The 18,586-nt window shown below is 38.2% G+C and overlaps 1 long non-coding RNA gene across 4 annotated transcripts in view; it reads left to right on the top strand.

Annotated features, from left to right (window-relative positions):
* Nucleotides 1-18,586, top strand: part of LOC110145668 (uncharacterized) — a 120,627-nt gene that overhangs the window by 77,187 nt on the left and 24,854 nt on the right. For all 4 annotated transcript variants that reach the window (XR_011487775.1, XR_011487774.1, XR_011487773.1 and 1 more), the window contains one exon: nt 2,326-2,452. This is a non-coding gene — a long non-coding RNA (uncharacterized lncRNA). The remainder of the gene's footprint in view (nt 1-2,325; nt 2,453-18,586) is intronic.

Genomic DNA, 18,586 nt, shown 5'->3' with positions numbered 1-18,586 from the left:
AGGTTGCCCAAGTGTCAGCTCTGACATTTAAACTGCACACAGTTAATTTCCCAGAAGGAAGCTGGAGATGTGAATGCTGAAAAGAAAAAACCAAGAACGTCTTTTTATATCTGTGTAGGGGAAACCAAAAGTGTGTGTTTTCATCTTTTATTTTAGGGTTTTAGAGTTTTGTTAAAGACATAGACTTTATCCAAACACAGAGATTAGAACATTAGAAGGGACTTTATTCTTCCTCTAGCCAAAATCTTATTTTGACATAGGCATTAAACAAGGAAAAAAAAAAAAAAACCCTATGTACTCTCATTGAATAGCAAAATACATAATGAACATTTGTGAGTAAGTTATGGGTGACATGAGCTTCTCAGAATAAAAAGCCTAGAACGCATCCTTGATCTTGGCAGAAGTAGAGAGAGGTGTTTCATTCAGGTCATGACACAATCATATTTTCAACTACCAATGGCCTCCTCATATGGTTTTCCATATCTGTGAGTTTAATTTTGGACATAATGAATTTGAACTCTTAACTCGACATGTCTAAAACCAAATTCATCTCTTCCACACTTGCTACATCTTGTATTTTCCCAAACCAAAACCCTGTACTCAAATATGATTATCCCTGCTTCACCCCAGCATGCAGTCATGTCACCAAATTCTGTCCAGTCTTCCTCCAAACTGCTTTTCAAATCTATGACCTTCTCTTCATCCCCTCTTACCAGTGTCTTCGTTCAAATTCATGACATCTGCATTTCTCACCACTGAACTTATCTGCCAATTTTCATTAATTTTTCTAGGTCCCACAGGCTTTCTAGTTGAGGCCATGGTCACAGTTCCAGCCATGTATCCCATCGCTTCTTCCCATGTCACCTGAACAACCTGATCTCAGTATATCCTGATTTTTCGTGTGCCTCAGATTTTTATGGTGCTGATTTTTAATTAGTTAATTTTTCTACCTGCTTCTATTACTCCTGTTCTCTTAGTTTGATTGCTAAACTTCTACTCCAGCCTTCCAGACTTTGTTTCATTGAATTTTTCCTGGACATCTTCCCATGCCAGCCATCACTATCCCCAGCTACACTCCAGCATTTCCTCTGAACTCCCTAACACTTGTACATGCTTCTCTAGACCGCTTACTTTCATTATCTGTTCATGAGTCTGTTTTTCCTTTCAGATTGGGAGCAGGGAACGTGGCTCATTCACAGTTGTGTTTTCTCACCACATTCATTTAGTGCCTGGTATACCATAGGCAGCAAAACATGTTTCTTTAATAAATGAATGAAGCATGCCTCACTGAATGAAACCCCTGGATGAAAATGAAGCCCTTAGGAGACTCTAGAAGTTGATACAGTACGCATTCATCCTGACCCTATTATGCCTGTTACCCCCAGTCATGTGGCTGCACCCCAGGGGAGGAACTTCAGGAAAGCAGCCCTCATCACACCTCAAGTTCTGGGCCCTCTTCTTTCTTGCTCTCCCTAATTCATGTTACCTTATTGCCTTTATCTAGAATGCAAACTGCCTTTAGCTCCCATTTCTAGCCTCCAGCTTGTCTCAAAGTCTTAGCAATGGTCTTGGTTCAGTTCCGAATCTCAGTGTTTGCCCTTATAGAACTTATTCTAACTTCCCCTGCTTTTCCAAGAGATTACACCACTGCATGATCCTTTGACCCCTGGACCATGCCTCAGTGCTGGCCCTTGTGGTCCACATTGCTTTTGGGACTAAAGATAAGGACATTTTAGGCAATGCCAAAATGAGTATCAGTTTAATTTCAAGGAAAAAAAAAAAAAAGGAGAGTCATGGGAGAGAGTCCAGAGTGCAACTTGGTCAATTTTATCCAGAAGCACGTCTTTGTTTTAAAGCCACTTTTCATAGTCTTGTGTATACATATCACTTGTGTTCACACAGTCACACATTGTTCTGTTTGTTTATTCCTTTGAGCACTTACTGAGCTCAGTCACTATGTTAGGCTCTGGGATAAAATGATATGAGAACAAAGATATTTTCCCTGCTCTTCAGATTGCCCATAATCTGAGAGTAAAAGACAGTGCCATGAATGATAATTGTAAATAATAAAACAAATGTGTCAATATAAATAATCACAGGGACTTCCCTGGCGGTCCAGTGGTTAAGACTTTGCCATCCAATGCAGGGGGTACAGGTTCAATCCCTGGTAGGGGAACTAGGATCCCATATGCCTTGTGGCCAAAAAACCAAAACATAAAAACAGAAGCAATATTGTAACAAATTCAATAAAGACTAAAAATATTCCATGTCAAAAAATCTTAAAAAAACAAAACAAAACAAAACAACTCTGTGCTTCCAATGCAGGGGGCACAAGTTCAATCCTTGTTCCAAAAAAGAAGATCCCATGTGCTGCTTGGCAGAGATGAAACAAACAAACAAAAAAACAGGTTCAGTAGCAGCAGAGGAGAGGAGGTCTGCAATCTTAAACTTGGTAAGCAGTACCTGACAAACCCTGAAATAATAAATATTTCGTGCAATGCTTTCCATAACCTGCCCACTCTATCTTATCCATTTTATTTCTTTATGCAATTATACACTCTAAACTCCAACCATATATGAGACTACCATGGAAAATGTTCATCAGAAATTTTAGGCAATTTTTGTTTGGGGGAGGGTCATTTTCTCATAGCTAAATGTATACCAGATGCTGCTATGGCAGCAGCTTCTACATTCTATAGTCTTGTAATCCAAGGTCATGAGGTACAATTGATTTTTTTTAGGGAGGAAATTTGATAGAATACCTTTGTATTAAATATAGTCAACCTTCTACCAGCACTATGCATAATCCTAAATGGCAAATAGTCTAAATTTTGTTTCACAGATAATTTTAAAATTGTGCATAGTTAGATTTAGAATGCGTTTTTTGCTTTTCTACTCTACCATCTGTCATAAGAATGATACCCTATAGGTTTCCCCTTTTTAAAGCTGTCAACATTTAAACTTTTAAATTAATGACAGTGTTGATAGGTTTCTGATGGATTATGAGGAAGGAAACTGTCTAAGAACTAAAAGTTGTCTTGCATGATCCCCACGTGAATTACCAAATACATATATATATAAATGGCTGTTTTTATTGTTCTCATGTGTGCATGTCTGGATACATGTAGTCAAGATGTGAACAACTTGCAGAAAAATAACCTCTTACCAAAGAAGTCTATGGTACATGCAATTGCAGTGTTCACAAGGCTGTCTTAGAAGCGACCTTTGGGTGGAGTTATATCACTGCCAACGGTTCAGATGTTGTGGTTTATTCTAACACTTACTGTCACTTTGAACGATTAAAGTTGTTTGATCCAACGTTAGAAGACTGCATTTCATGAGAATCAAGACAACATATACTCTAGCTGTCTGAGCCAGCAGCATGCGTCAGACCACAGACAGATTGCCAGCCATTTCTTTCCGGTTCCTGTTTTTGTCTGAAAAATGGCAATGTTGGGAATTGAAAAAATAGTTGTAAAAGCCCTTAGATGCAATTCTGTATAATCAAGGTAAAGAAAAGCGTACTTTGTCCCGTCCTCAAATATGAAAGTGTATACAGGATACTTCCTTTCTAACAGAAATTTAATTATATATGATGAACTGGCACAGTTACTCCCTCTGCCTCATGTTTTCAGCCTTTTTCAGATCACTGCCTCTCCCGCCTTGGATGACAAGCACGCTCTAGTTTCCCTTTGCCTGAGATGCTCTCCTTGGTAACTCACTGCCCTGCTATCCCTATGTCCTCATTTTAATCTCATGCTTCACCAAATGCAATCTGACCCTGCTCTCAAAATGCTGCTTAATCAAAACTTGCCAATCTCCCAACCCCATTTGCCACCTTCCGGTCATCATTCTTTCCACGTTTTTTTGAAGTCTTCAACACCACCTAGTTAAGCACTCTTCCCTTGACTATTAAACCTCAGTTAGCTTTCAGTCCTCTTTTCCCCCTTTCTCTCTGACTCTCAAATTATATTTGTGCTTAGAGCATTTCTCAAGTTCCTGCCTTTGACACTTTTCTTTCCTTCCTCTCTATATGATCACTTGACAATCTTATTTTTTTCACAGCCTTTTTTTTTTTTAAACCCTGAAAACTTAGAAGCGATAAATGTGCATTATAACAATACAAAGAACGCAATGGACTATACAGTAAAATATTAGTTGTCTTCCCCCCAAACATTTTTTCTGTATATTTATATCTGTCTATATGTGTGTATGTATGTTACTTTTCTGTCTATAATATATTCATACATATATGTATTTTCATGTCTATTTTGTTATGGAATTTGAATCATATTAAATATTGTTCCACAACTTGCATTTTTTTCTTTACAACAAATCATGAATATCTTTCCTAATTGATGCATATGTGCTGTGCTTAGGTGCTCAGTCATGTCTGACTCTTTACAACCCTATGAACTGTAGCCCACCAGGCTCCTCTGTCCATGAGGATTCTCCAGGCAAGAATACTAGAGTGGATTGCCATGACCTCCTCCAGGAGATCTTTCCAACCCAGGGATTGAACTCAGGTCTCCCACATTGCAAGCAGATTCTTTACCATTTGACTGCCAGGAAGCCCAATTGATACATATGGAGCTATCTAATCCTTTAAAAGGCTTCAAAGTATTTCACAATATGGAAGTATCATACTTCTGAGTTCCATAGGGACATATCTACATGGTTATTCCACCAGCTAATCAAATGCAGCAACAACAAAAATTATAATTGTTGTATTAAAAATTACAAAAAATTGTATTAACAGTTGCAATTGTTAATTGTTGTGTATTTCTAAATTGTATTCCATACTTTGGCCAGTAGTGTCATCCTCCTTCTGAGTATGTAACTTGAGCACTAGCACTGATATTACCCCTAAGTCACAGACATAAATTTCACTGTTTACAGAAATATCCCCCTGGGTATGCCAGAGATGGTTCAGATGCTGCGTACCCCAAATGGACTCTTCATTTAGTGGCACAACTCTACCTCAGAGTTGGTTGTTTCACATCCCATGTCACTGATTTTGTCCAAAGTTATTACCTGAATATTTCTTTATTTCATTCTACCTATCCTTCTCTCATCACTATCTTAGTAGACTTCACAGTCTTTCATCCAACCTGCTTTCATCCAATAGACTCTGCCATTACCATTCTCTCCTCACACCTACCCACCTTCTCTCTCCTCCTGCCAATCCATTCCCAAGGTTTCATCAACATGCTTCCCATCTGCTCTTTTCTGATGGGTAGATCTACCAGCTGACACACAGCTTAATAGCTTAACTGACTCCCATCTACACACAGTTCATGCTCTTTAGCTTGCAATGCAGAGATTTTGATCCCCTGCCCACCTCTCCAATCTCATTTCCCATTAGTTCCCAGTTCCCTGTTGCAATCTATGCTTTTGCAAAATACTTAAACACATATGCACACATCCAAACACACACATGGGGGGAGAAGTTTTTTGAGACCTCCACATAGTTAAAAATTTTAATTCCTCTGTGTGAGATAGGTTCTGCACCTCTTTACCTTGAAAACTCCTATTTACTCTCCAAAGTCCTGCTCAACCACCACCACCATTTGCTCAATGGAGTCTTCCCTCATTCTCCCCAGACACAATTACTTTTCTTTGTAATTTGTAAACTTTGTTTACACATTATTTTGTAAAATATTATTGCATATTATTTTATTTGTATATATTATTTATCTGTTCACTTTATGTCATCCCTAGTTTTTGACAGTAGGGACAAGATATTAATTTACATTTATATATTTAAGATCTATCACATTGGGGCACATAGTAAGTACTCAGTAAATTTTTATCAGGGTAAATCATGTAAGGATTTTATTTCTTTGTCTTCCTCAGCATCTACATCCTCAGCATCTACATCCTCAGCATCTACATCCAACCAGACAACATCTCTTTACAATGTCACCTCCTCAGTTATATTGTATCTGTTTCATCTCTTTGCCTTCCCACAGCCATTTGCATAGTAGAGGAACCCATCCGCTTTCCCACATGCATTCAGCAGCACCTGTTAAATATGTATGACCCAGGGAGTATGACATTATGGAAAACATGGCGCCTGGCCTGGAGATGCTTGTGACAAGTCAGCCGACGGACAAATAAACCAATCATTGAAGTAACTTCACCACTGGTTTTGCCACCATATTCTTCCTTTAATCTTGTATACCCTTCACAGTTCCATTAGAGTACACCTCGTAACTCTGAATCATATTACTTTTGAGCTCAAAATCTGGTAGCTTTTGATTTATCACAGAGTAAAGATTCACCATTTAGATGAACATTTAAGACTATGCTTTTTCCATCCTACTCCACATCAAATTATGTCTTTTCCTTAGAAAAAAGCCTTTGACTACGTAGATCACAACAAACTGTGGAAAATTCTTCAAGAGATGGAAATACCAGACCATCTGACCTGCCTCCTGAGAAATCTGTATGCAGGTCAGGAAGCAACAGTTAAAACTGGACATGGAACAACAGACTGGTTCCAAATATGGAAAGGAGTATGTCAAGGTTGTATTGTCACTCTGCTTATTTAAATTATATGCAAAGTATATCATGCGAAATGCCAGACTGGATGAAGCACAAGCTGGAATCAAGATTTCCAGGAGCAATATCAATAATCTCAGATATGCAGATGACACCACCCTTATGGCAGAAAGTGAAGAACTAAAGAGCCTCTTGATGAAAGTAAAAAAGGAGAGTGAAAAAGTTGGCTTGAAACTCAGTGTTCAGAAAGGTAAGATCATGGCATCTAGTCCCATCACTTCATGGCAAATAGATGAGGAAACAATGGAAATAGTGACAGACTTTATTTTGGGGGGACTCCAAAATCACTGCAGATGGTGACTGCAGCCATGAAATTAAAAGACTCTTGTTCCCTGGAAGAAAGACCAACCTAGACAACATATTAAAAAGCAGAGACTTTTCTTTGGCAACAAATGTCCATCTAGTCAGAACTCTGTTTTTTCCAGTGGTCATGTATGAATGTGAGAGTTGGACTCTAAAGAAACCTGAGTGCCGAAGAATTGATGCTTTTGAACTGTGGTGTTGGAGAAGACTCTCGAGAGTCTCTTGGACTGCAAAGAGATCGAACCAGTCAATCTTAAAGGAAATCAGTCCTGAATATTCATTGGAAGGACTGATGCTGAAGCTGAAACTCCTATACCTTGGCCACCTGATGTGAAGAACTGACTCATTGGAAAAGACCCTGATGCTGAAAAAGATTAAAGGCAGGAAGAAAGGGGATGACAGAGGATGAGATGGTTGGATGGCATCACCGACTTGATGGACATGAGTCTGAGCAAGCTTTGGGAGTTGGTGATGGACAGGGAAGCTGGGCATACTTGCAGTCCATGGGGTCACAAAGAGTTGGATACGACTGAGTGACTGAACTGACTGATATCTTTTCCATAAAGTCTTCCAGGATCCTTCTAGGAACAATTAGCATGCCCCTTCTTTTGTTGCAATAATGTGAATCCTTCTTTGTGTTATAATTATTTATTATAAATCTATCCCCATTAATGAATGGGACAGCAATAAGATTTGGAAGGTTTTTTCCTTTCTTGCTTCACAAAATTAATACCAACAGAAATACAGTGGGCTTTTGAATTTGAAGCTTAGTTCTTATTCAATTTGAAGATTTTTTTCACTCTCCCTGTTTACTCAGTTCTCCGTGATATTTCTGCCTATGAAATTTACAGAATCAAATGCCATGAAGGCAAAATTTATATTTTATAAAGGATATGATTATTTTATAAAATAAAGTCACACCAAATTTAGCCAATGATCTAGAAAGGATATTATTGCCTAGAGCTACAGTGAAATCACATAGCAGCAAACCTTCATTAATGAAGAAATTATTGTAGTGTGGTAATCTCAAATGCAAAATAGTATTACAATAGAGTGTATGTATCTCACTTGCCAAAATGAATTAATATTGCTTACTCTTTTGATTAAAAGATCAAAGATTTTTAATCATGTCTTTGCACATTTTGCATGTGATCCGCTGAATCCAGTAATAAGTGATAACAAATCTATCGTTTATGCAAATGTTCAGAAGCTTGGCAGTAAGGAAGGTTGGATTAGCTTTTATGGAGGAATGAAGAGTGCAAATATGTAATCTTTCACCTGCTTTCAGGGAAGGATAATTCTTTTTTTTTTTCCAGTTGAGAGCCCTTTGCTGATATAAAAGTGATTTTTATGTTGCTTTTCCATCTTTACTTGATACATTGGCCTGCAGGCCAGATTACTGAAAAGAGTCACTGTGAAGCTTAAATATAAACATGGAGAGCTATGGGTGAATTATATGATAGAGATGAGTTTGCTATGCTTACTACAGTTAAAATTAAATGATATTCATTAAGATACACTACATTTTTCACTACTAGAGGTCAAATTTTCTTTCAAGATGTTTTTTTAATTAATATTTTCTCCTATTTCTATTTTATTTAGAGGCAGTTCAGCTGTTGTGAGGAAAAGAACTTGGAGTCAGATTAAACTTCAATGTTAATTCTGGCTCTGGCACTTACTAACACTGTGACTTTGGGCAAAATACCTATATTCTCTTGACTTGAGTCTCCTCATTTGTGAAGCCTGAAAGGATTGTGAGGATTAAATTAGATAAAATATGTAAAGCATGTGGCACAGCACTTGGGGCCTGTGATAGTCCATCACAAGTGACAATCACTAGTATTACCATCGGCAGCAGCACTGGACTGTGTTCCCTAAACTTTATCTTTTTTGTTATTGTGAACTGGGGAATGGAAAAATCTAGGCTCAGAATCTGAATTTTTAGGTCTGGCTTTGCCTGTGTTCCCAATCTTTTAGTACTTTATAGTTTGTTACTCTGTCTAGCACCTATGTCATATCAGGTTGTCATGATTATGTAGATAACATTCCCAAGGTCATTTTAGTTATGTTTTAAGTTGTAAATATAATTTATGCAGTGGGGAGTGTGGAAGTATAAGTACCCTTTCCTACTCATCTGTAACCCCACTGCTCAGAGAGGATCACTTCTATCTTCTCAAACCACACATGTGCATACCTATTTTTGACCAAAATGACATCACATATATGACATGTATTCACCACTATAGTATCATACAGTACAGTTTCACTGCCCTAAAAATGTTCTGTGCTATGCCTGTTCATATCTCTCCCCCCAACCCCTGGAAACCATCAATAACCACTAATCTTTTCACTGTCTCTGTATTTTTACTTTTTCCAGAATATCATACCATTGAAATAATATAGTATGTAATCCTTATAGACCGACTTATTTCACTTGGAGATAGACATTGAAATTTCCTCCACAGCTTTCCAAGGCTTGTTAGCTCATTTCCTCTTAGTGCTGAGTACTGTTCCCTTGTCTGATGCACCGCAGTTTCTTTATCCATCACCTCATGAAGGACATCTTGGTTGTTTCCAGGTCTTAACAATTGTGGGTAAAGCTGCCATAAACATCTATGTGCAGGCTTCTGTGTGGATATAACTTTTCAACTCCTTTGGGTAAATACCAAGGAACTCAATTGCTGGATCGTATGGTAAGATTTTATTTAGTTTTGTAAGAAGCTGTCAAACTATCTTTCAACATGAATATACCGTCTTGCACCAGCAATTTTCACCAGCAATAAATGAGAGTTTCTGTCATTCTGTATCCTCACCAGCATTTGGTGGTGTCGGTGCTGTGGATTTGGACTGTCCTAATAGGTGTATAGTGGGCCATTGGAATGTTAATTGCAAGGTTTATCATCTAATTTGGGGTTGAGTGAGTGAAGTTGCTCAGTCGTGTCCGACTCTTTGCGACCCCATGGACTGTAGCCTACCAGGCTCCTCCCTCCATGGGATTCTCCAGGCAAGAATACTGGAGTGGGTTGCCACTTCCTTCTCCAGGGGATCTTCCCAACTCAGGGATCGAACCCTGGTCTCCTGCATTGCAGGCAGACGCTTTAACCTCTGAACCACCAGGGAAGCCCTCTGTTATTCAAATTTTCTTTTATGTCTTTAAGTGGAGCTTTATAATTTTTGCATGTAAATCCTGTATTTTTTTGTGTGTGAAATTTCTTTTCTGCTTATTTATATATGCCTACTATCATCAATAACACAATTTCATTTGCATTTTCTAAGTTATCTTTTGTGACTGACAATTATTGTTTTTATATATTTCTTTTGTTCTGATTATCTTACTGATCTCCAATTATAGATGACACGATATAATCAAAATAATAACTAAATCTCTTCTTATGGAAACTTATACTTCTTATCTGTGTGCATTCTTGAGAACTTCTGAGACTACAGACTCTTCCTTCATTCATCTGGCGTGAATTCAGCTCCATCCGTTTTAGCTGTGATCCTCAAATCTGTGGCTGCATTCCATGATTTTCTCCAGAACTTGAGACTCATTTATTTATTCATTCAACAAATATTTATTGAGCGGTTATTGTGAACTAGACCCTGTTCCAGATATATCTCTGGGATAGTAAAACAACTAATTCCGAAGAAGGAATGTTCTACTTAGAATAGCACTACTGTTTTGTTACTATAATGTTTAAGTTTTGAAAGATAATGCATTTGATTACAAAGAGCTTACAGTTTCTCAAATAGTTTATATTTGTAAAATCATGCCCAAACCACATTTAACCAGCATCTTAGAATGTGTTTTGAGGCCCTTAACTGCTCGTTTGATCCTGGAAACATGTGACCCTTTTTCACATGTTTCAATTTCAAATTTGTGGCAAAGCACTCTAAGATGTAATAATGTTTTATCAAAAGCCTGTATGATGTTAACTGTCATGAGGATTTAATTCAGTGATCATAAATAAATGTGATAAATCTTTTACTTGCATGGTTAACCATGAGATTTTTAAGTTGAAGATTAAATTCTATCTTTCATATTTTTCCACTGGGTTGCTTCGATGGTTCATCTATAGTCAGGTGATTAGCCCAACTTCATACCTCTAACAGCATTATTTTAGAAATAGCATTACTAGTGGGAAAAAAGATCCCAAGAGTTTAGGAAGGAAGAGGTCATCTAAGAAGTTTCTAATAATAGAAAGACAAGTTGTTTATAAGCTACTTTGGTTATTCTGTAAGGAGAGAGAGTCGAAAGACAAAGGTTTAAATTTCAGATCTACAGGGAACATGACTTGGGGGAAAGTTATAGCTTTTCTCTTCAGCTATAAGATGAAAGGAAGTGTATTTGCTCTTCTACTTCAGAGGAATGTCAGGAAAATAAAACATGAAAAATCTTATAATCTCCTTGTTATTGCAGAATGTTAGGAAAGGTCACCAGTTTCAACCTACTTTTCAATGCAAGAGAGCCCATTTTCAGTTTTTCTAACAGGGAGACAGATATCTAGTCTCTGCTGTGTATTACCAAATCAAAAGTTATAAAGGAAGTATAATATTAAGAAGGATAATTATTAATGTGTTTGTGCATGCTCAGTCATTTCTGACTCTTCGTGACCCCATGAACTGTAGCCTGCCAGACTCCTCTATCCATGGGATTTTCCTGTAAAGAATATTGGAGTCAGTTGCCATTTCTCTCCCCAGGGAATCTTCCCAAACTAGGAACTGAACTGTCTCCTGTGTCTCCTACAATGGCAGGCAGATTCTTTACTGCTGAGCCACCGGGGAAGCCCACGTTAACAAATACTGATGATAAAAGCTGAAATGGAGGAAATCATCTTGATTATCAGTTATTTCTTTATAATAAGATACTTTAAGGGTTCATGGAATTTTCTAATGTCAAATCCTCTGGAGACAAAGCCAAGTGACATAGAAGATACAAATAACATAATATATTTAAATTGAGTCCTAGTTATTGCATGCTTAGAAATATTTCTTTGCCAAATAAAGAGATTGATTTTTTGATGTTTAAAATAACTCTGTGTTACTTTAGCAAGTATAAAAATTTTCTATTTCAATGTAACTCAGAAGAGAGAAAAAGTAAAAGGATTTTGAAAGCAAAATATTTGCTGTCAGTTGAAGTATCAATACATCAGAGTTTTGCTTTATGTTCTCAAAATGAAAAAAAAAAAAACAAAAACAAAAACCCACCAAACATTCAAAGTGTTATCATGTAGAGAAAATGCTTAAAGTACTAAAGGCATTCATCATGGCAAGGCTCACCTGTTACATGTTGACTGAGTCTATCAGAGAAATGGGAGTACGGAATGTGTAGTGTTTGCATCATGGAAACTATTTAAAATGGGAGGCATGAGATGCACAGAAGAAAAACTTTGTTTTTCTTGTTTCAGCATCACTAACATCATCCTTCCTAGACATCAATAAATTAATAAAATACACAGCATGTTGAATGTAAATGAGTTTTTTATGGTATTCCTCCCACAATTGAATAAACAACCAAAAGGCTGTGTTCCAACTAGGTTGTCTCCTTAAAAACATTTGTTTTGTATTCCTTAAAACGCTTCTGTGCAAGGAAGATTTGCCTAATTTAGTAACTTGTGTCTACCTCTCGGCTCATATGAAGTACTCCCCTAGTGCTTTCCTTCCTTTTGGTGACCAAAAGTTATCAAATATCATCAGTTATTAGTGAAGAGTCTAAATATTATATTTTCTTAAAATTATGCACATTTTCTTTATAGCATTTACTAAAAACCATCCTGCGTTCTTAGAAAAAAACAGATGAATCTTTATCATTTCTTAAAACGGTTTCAGAGAAATAAACTGGAAATTTCTTAACTGCCTTTTTCTTTTCAAATGAAATACATCCTGTCTGAAACAGAATCAGCAACAAACTAAAAGCAAGAGCTTCAGGATGACTGAATTTAAAACTATTTTACATTTTTAAAAAAAGGTAGTTCTGAACATATCAGATGATAGGCTTCAGTATAATAATAGAAAACCCCCTTCAAGGTACTGTGGTAAGCCACAATAGCTTTTAAAATACCTGTTGAACAGAAAGCTGTGGCTCAGGGTAGTGGTCAGTGTCTGCGGAATTAGAAGTTTCAAATAATTAAATCATAGAATTGGGGAGAACCAGTATTTCTATATGGCAACCCAGTTTGTAGAATTTTACAGCTGTATGGTGAAAGAAAAACACTTTAATAGCTACTTTAAAGAAATTGTGACTGTATATACTTTAGCAGAAACAGTAGGGAACTTAAATTGCATGAAGTTTAGTCCCCTTGGTGCTAGTTCCCTAAGAATGAGACAATGCAGTGACCATCATCATTGGGGAGCTCCAGAGCTGATCCCTGCGGGTTTGGGAGCAGCTGCTGTTCCAGCACTTCCTTCCAGGCCTCAAATCATCATCGACTCATTAGGGTAAAATGTCCTGCATCCGTGGAAGAAGTAGCAGCCTAGTGGAACTGCGTTTTCTTTGGTATGAACCTATTATCAACCAACCAGTGACAGATAAGTATTTTAGCGATCACCACTGCAGAGAAAAATGGAGCATGGCAACCACAGGTGAAGAAAAGCTCTGCAGAAGAAAACAGGATAGAGTAGAATAGCGCCACCATTCGTTGCCCTCATCGAGAAACCTTGGTGGGTGACAGTCATGCTTAAGGCCTTACTTTCCTGATAGCCCACATCCAGATATTCACCAGATACTGACACTGGATGTATCCACTTTTTTTTCTTTCCGTGCTTTCCTGGCATCAATTCAGCCACCGTGATAGCTCACCTGGCATTTCACAACAGCGTCCTTCCTGGCTGCCACCACTCACTTTATCCAGTCCATTCTCCATATGACAACTAAAATGAACTTTCTAATAATCTTTCAGTAACTTACCATGGTAAGCATCAACTTACCATGCTGATGACTTTATGCATCAGCATAAAGTCTGGATTCCTCACGTGGCTGTAAAGCCCTTCCTGATCCAAACCTTTCTGCCGAAATATTTCTACAGCTTCACCTCTTTATGAATTTCTGATATTCCAGTTCTCAGGACAAGTGACGTTCTTACCTCAGGATCTTTGCACATTCCCTGCATGATCTGCCTTCTGCTTGTCTTCCCAGGTCATCTCATACCACTGTCACATCACTCCTCATGGGTCTTCAATGCACTGAGCATGTTTTGACTCACAGCTGCTTGTATTTTCTCTAGTTTTAATACTCCTCCCTAGCTATCATGTGACTTCAACATGTCATACTCAGCAGTGAAAGTTGCTCAGTTGTGTCCTACTCTTTGCAATCCCATGGACTATACAGTCCATGGAATTCTCCAGGTCAGAATACTGGAGTAGGTAGCCATTCCCTTCTTCAGGGGATCTTCCCAACCCAGGGATCGAACCCAGGCCTCCTGCATTGCAGGTGCTTTCTTTACTAGCTGAGCCACCAGGGGAGCCCATTACACCCAATAGTTGTATGGAAAATCAAAATGAGAGAGTTTACACACATACTTTAAGCACATCTTGAAATATAGATTCAAAAGTTCAAAGCTCTGGGCTTCCTTAGTGGTGCAGTGGTTAAGAGTCCACCTTGCAATGCAAGAGACACTGGTTCAATCCCTGGTCCAGGAAGATCCACATGCTGTGGAGCAACTAAGCCCATGCACCACAGCTACTAAGCCAGTGCCTACAGCCCATGCGCTGCAACAAAAGTCACATCAGTAAAGAGCCCGTGCATCACAATGGAGAGTAACCCTTGCTCACTGCAACTAGAGAAAGCCTGAGTGCAGCAGTGAAGACCCACAACCAAATAGATAAATAAATAAATTTTCAAAAAAAGAAAGATCTAAGAAGCCACAGTGGAAAACTGATATATAGATCACTGAAAGGGAAGCAATAGCAAGACTCTTCTTGAACTGCTTTTCCACAGCTAAGAGGCTGAGCCCAAATTCTTCAGGTAGTGCTAGTAGTTGTGAAAATTTTCCAGTTGATGAATTGCCTACACTGTAAGCTGCTTAATGGTCCCTGAGCTATGGATGCTTCTAGACCAGTGAGGGAAGCAGAGATGTTCACTGCCAGCTGGGAGGTCTGTTCATTAGCAGCCACTGGTCACTGAGCTTCTGTCCTGTATCGTGTACCCCTGCATCATCTACAGACCTGTATTTCTAACCACGTATTGTAAAGTACTACTTGGAGGTCCCATGGGTGTCTCAGAAGACTCTACCCGTCTAGAATAGAATTTGGTATCTTTCCCATAAAATCTGCTGCTTTTCCAACATTCTCTCTCCCACTTAATGGCACCACCATCTGCTCAGATACCCAAATAAGAGATCCAAATGTTCCTTTATACCTTACATTCTCACCATCCACATGCAGCTTCTCACCCTCTCCTGTTGAGACCACTTTTCTTAATTTCTTTTTAAGGCTCAAATCCATTTAATTCTCTTTCTCCTCATCACCTCTCCTTCAATGAAAGCTGCACTTATTTCTGAATTATAACAGATCCCTAACTGATTGCACTCATTCTGATCTTACCTTATGTTCATTCATTCTCTGTAAGACCGTATAGTGATTCTCTAGGGCACTCAGGCTAAATCAGATGATGAATATTTTTCGAATGAATTATCTTCTCTAATCTTAAATATAACTTTAGGTTTATTTTTCAGTGTTGTACACTAAGGCTAAAAGGAGGAGCTCACCTCCTCATCAAATGGCCAGGTTTGTCTGGCTCCTGAGGCTGTACTGTTTCTATGTCACACTGACTGTGCTTTCTATCTGAAGATGGCCTTTTCATGTAGACAGTGAAGACTGCTGGTTCCACAATGGAATTCTGACCGTCTTATACAAGTAAACAATCGCCAGTTCCCATGACATTGTAGTGATTTCTTTACAGATTATCTTGTGCTGCAGTAAAAGTGTGATGAACCAGAACTTCAGTTATGTAGGCTTTATTTTAAGAGCATGCAGAAGAAAGACATTGTAAACTTTTAGGCAAAGTCACCATAATACCAAAAACAAGCTAATACAAAATTTTAAGAGTATATTCCAAGGAATAAGTTGGAATCTCTGCACATTGAACCCTGTTATTTATACTTCTAGAGTATATATAAAGACCATCAAATAGAACTTTTGCCCAGAACAGTACTTGGCACATTGTTGATGTTCAGTAAATATTTGTCAAGTAAGTGAATTAATAAAGGGAAAAAGTAAAACCCTCAGCATTCAATTGGAGGAGGCAATGGCACCCCACTCCAGTCCTCTTGCCTGGAAAATCCCATGGACGGAGGAGCCTGGTGGGCTGCAGTCCGTGGGGTCGCTAAGAGTCGGACACGACTGGGTGACTTCACTTTCACTTTTCACTTTCGTGCATTGGAGAAGGAAATGGCAACCCACTCCAGTGTTCTTGCCTGGAGAATCCCAGGGACGGGAGAGCCTGCTGGGCTGCCGTCTATGGGGTCGCACAGAGTCGGACGCGACTGAAGCGACTTAGCAGCAGCAACAGCAGCATCATTCAATGATCCTGAATCATTTGCTTGTGCTTGCCATATTCTTTCTGGTAAAGGAAAATAGTTAACTTGTTTGTTTAAGCTAAGTTTTCCACTACAGAGATCAAAGCTAAAAAGTTTTCGTTTTCTCATTAAACTAGAAAGCTCATTCAATCAGAACAATTTATTTCCTAAATATACTGGTAAAAAACACGATTCAAGTTTTTGACGTTTCTACCAAAGTTTAATATATATATTTCTGTTTATGTTTTTAACTATGAATTTAGCTTTATGAGAAAGAAGATTGACATAATTAGCTGAAATGAAAATTTTGAATTTATTTGCAGTCAAAATATCAGTTATCTCAATCTACATTAATGCTTCAGATTCCATTTTTGCTCATCTCTTCCCTAACTCCCTCCACATTTATACACTACTGAGTTACCCAATACAAGATAATTTTAACCAAGGTTATCTTAAGATTATATTTGACATATCAAAAGAAAAGGAAAATATATTGATTTTCTGAGTAAAATATACAATAAATAATTGTTGATTAGTCAGGAAAAAGATATCACTCAATGTCACATACTATAATTCTATGTCTTATTCTATTCTATTCTATTCTATGTCTTATTCTATTATAAATAGAAAGTACACTTATAATATTGTCTTTAATATTTTAGTACATAAAGGTCTAATATGAATTTAAAGAAGTACAATTTAAAGAAATTAAATCTTATCTCTTTAAAAAGAAATCAGATCTTTATTTATATTGTTATTGTTGTTCAGTTGCTAAGTTGTATACAACCCCATGGACTGCCGCATGCCAGGCTTCCCTGTCCTTCACTATCTCCTGTAGTTTGCTCAGACTCATGTCTATTGAGTTGGTGATAGCATCCAACCACCGCATCCTCTGTTGTCCCCTTCTCCTCTTACCCTCAGTCTTTTCCAGCATCAAGGTCTTTTCCAGTGAGTCAACTCTTCACATCAGGTGGTCAAAGTACTGAAGCTTCAAGCTTTAGTGTCAGTTCTTCCAATGAATAATCAGGGTTGATTTCCTTTAGGATTGACTGGTTTGACCTCCTTGCTGTCCAAGGGACTCACGGGAGTCTTCTCCAGCACCGCAATTCTGGTTATGACGTCAGATCTGTTTTCAGGTCATGCTATAAATAGGCCAGAAAATCAGGGAGAAGCTGAGCTTGAGTTCCCATTGTAGTGAAATTATGATTTGTGTATGATGCCTTGACAGTTTGTAGCATTACTAATTATATACTCCCTGTTTAAAATGTATATCTAACATCTCACTGCTTCTGAGAGAATCTGTATGGGAAAATTATTTTATCATCAATACCAAGGGTTTTCAATGGAAATCAATCCCATTCTGGGGCCTGGTAAAATTTTTTTAGGACTGAGTTTGGATACTTTACCAAAAAAAAAGCATAATATTGGCAAATTTGGAAAATCTGGGGGTGAAGGTGATAATTAGATCAATATTAGATTTTTAAAGGCAATAGAATTTTCAGACCTTCTCTGACAAGACATGTGCTTCTGGGGACTATGATTATGTCTGGTCTGGACATTGACCTTGGCTGGGGGAAGCATCCCATCCTACTTTCTTCTGTTTGGAGGACTCTCTCTTCTTTGATTCTTCAGTCACACAGTAGGCCAACCACAATAGGCCTGGCATAGAAGTACTTCTTCCCAGCAGCTTTCACAAGAGGAGGAAGTACTGTGTATCTATGCAAATTTGCTTCTCTGTGTGTGGCGGCACTCTGCAGGGAGTATCCATCCAGCCCTGCTCTCCTCTCTGGGTCTCTGAGGCACAGGCTTCCTTCCTGCCGTGAAGCCACTCTATTTTCCTGCCTTTTTCTTTTTTTCACTCCTGGTGAGACGCGCAATAGATCAAACTCATTCTCTTGGTTGGCATGTTCTGCGTCTGACTTCAGTGTGTTTTTTTTTGTTGTCTCAAGTGAATTATGCGCAAAACGACAGCCGCTGCCTGCAACAGATAACCCCGAAGGACAGGGTGGCAGAGTCTTGCGGTCAGTCCTTCCTTTCCTGAGCTGCAGTCTTCTCCTTTGAAGGTCTCCTGAGTTCCTAACTGCCAGAGTTCAAGGGAATCGGACCATATTTTGATTTCAATGGGGAAAAACAAAAAAATTGATGTAAAATTCAAAGTACCCATGCAATCATTTATAGAAAAAAGAAATCTCTAAACTTATGTT

This window comes from Odocoileus virginianus, chromosome 5, assembly GCF_023699985.2.
Source record: "Odocoileus virginianus isolate 20LAN1187 ecotype Illinois chromosome 5, Ovbor_1.2, whole genome shotgun sequence".
NCBI lineage: Eukaryota > Metazoa > Chordata > Mammalia > Artiodactyla > Cervidae > Odocoileus > Odocoileus virginianus.
Note: the sequence above shows the minus strand (reverse complement) of the source record. Positions and strands in the feature narration are given on the sequence as shown.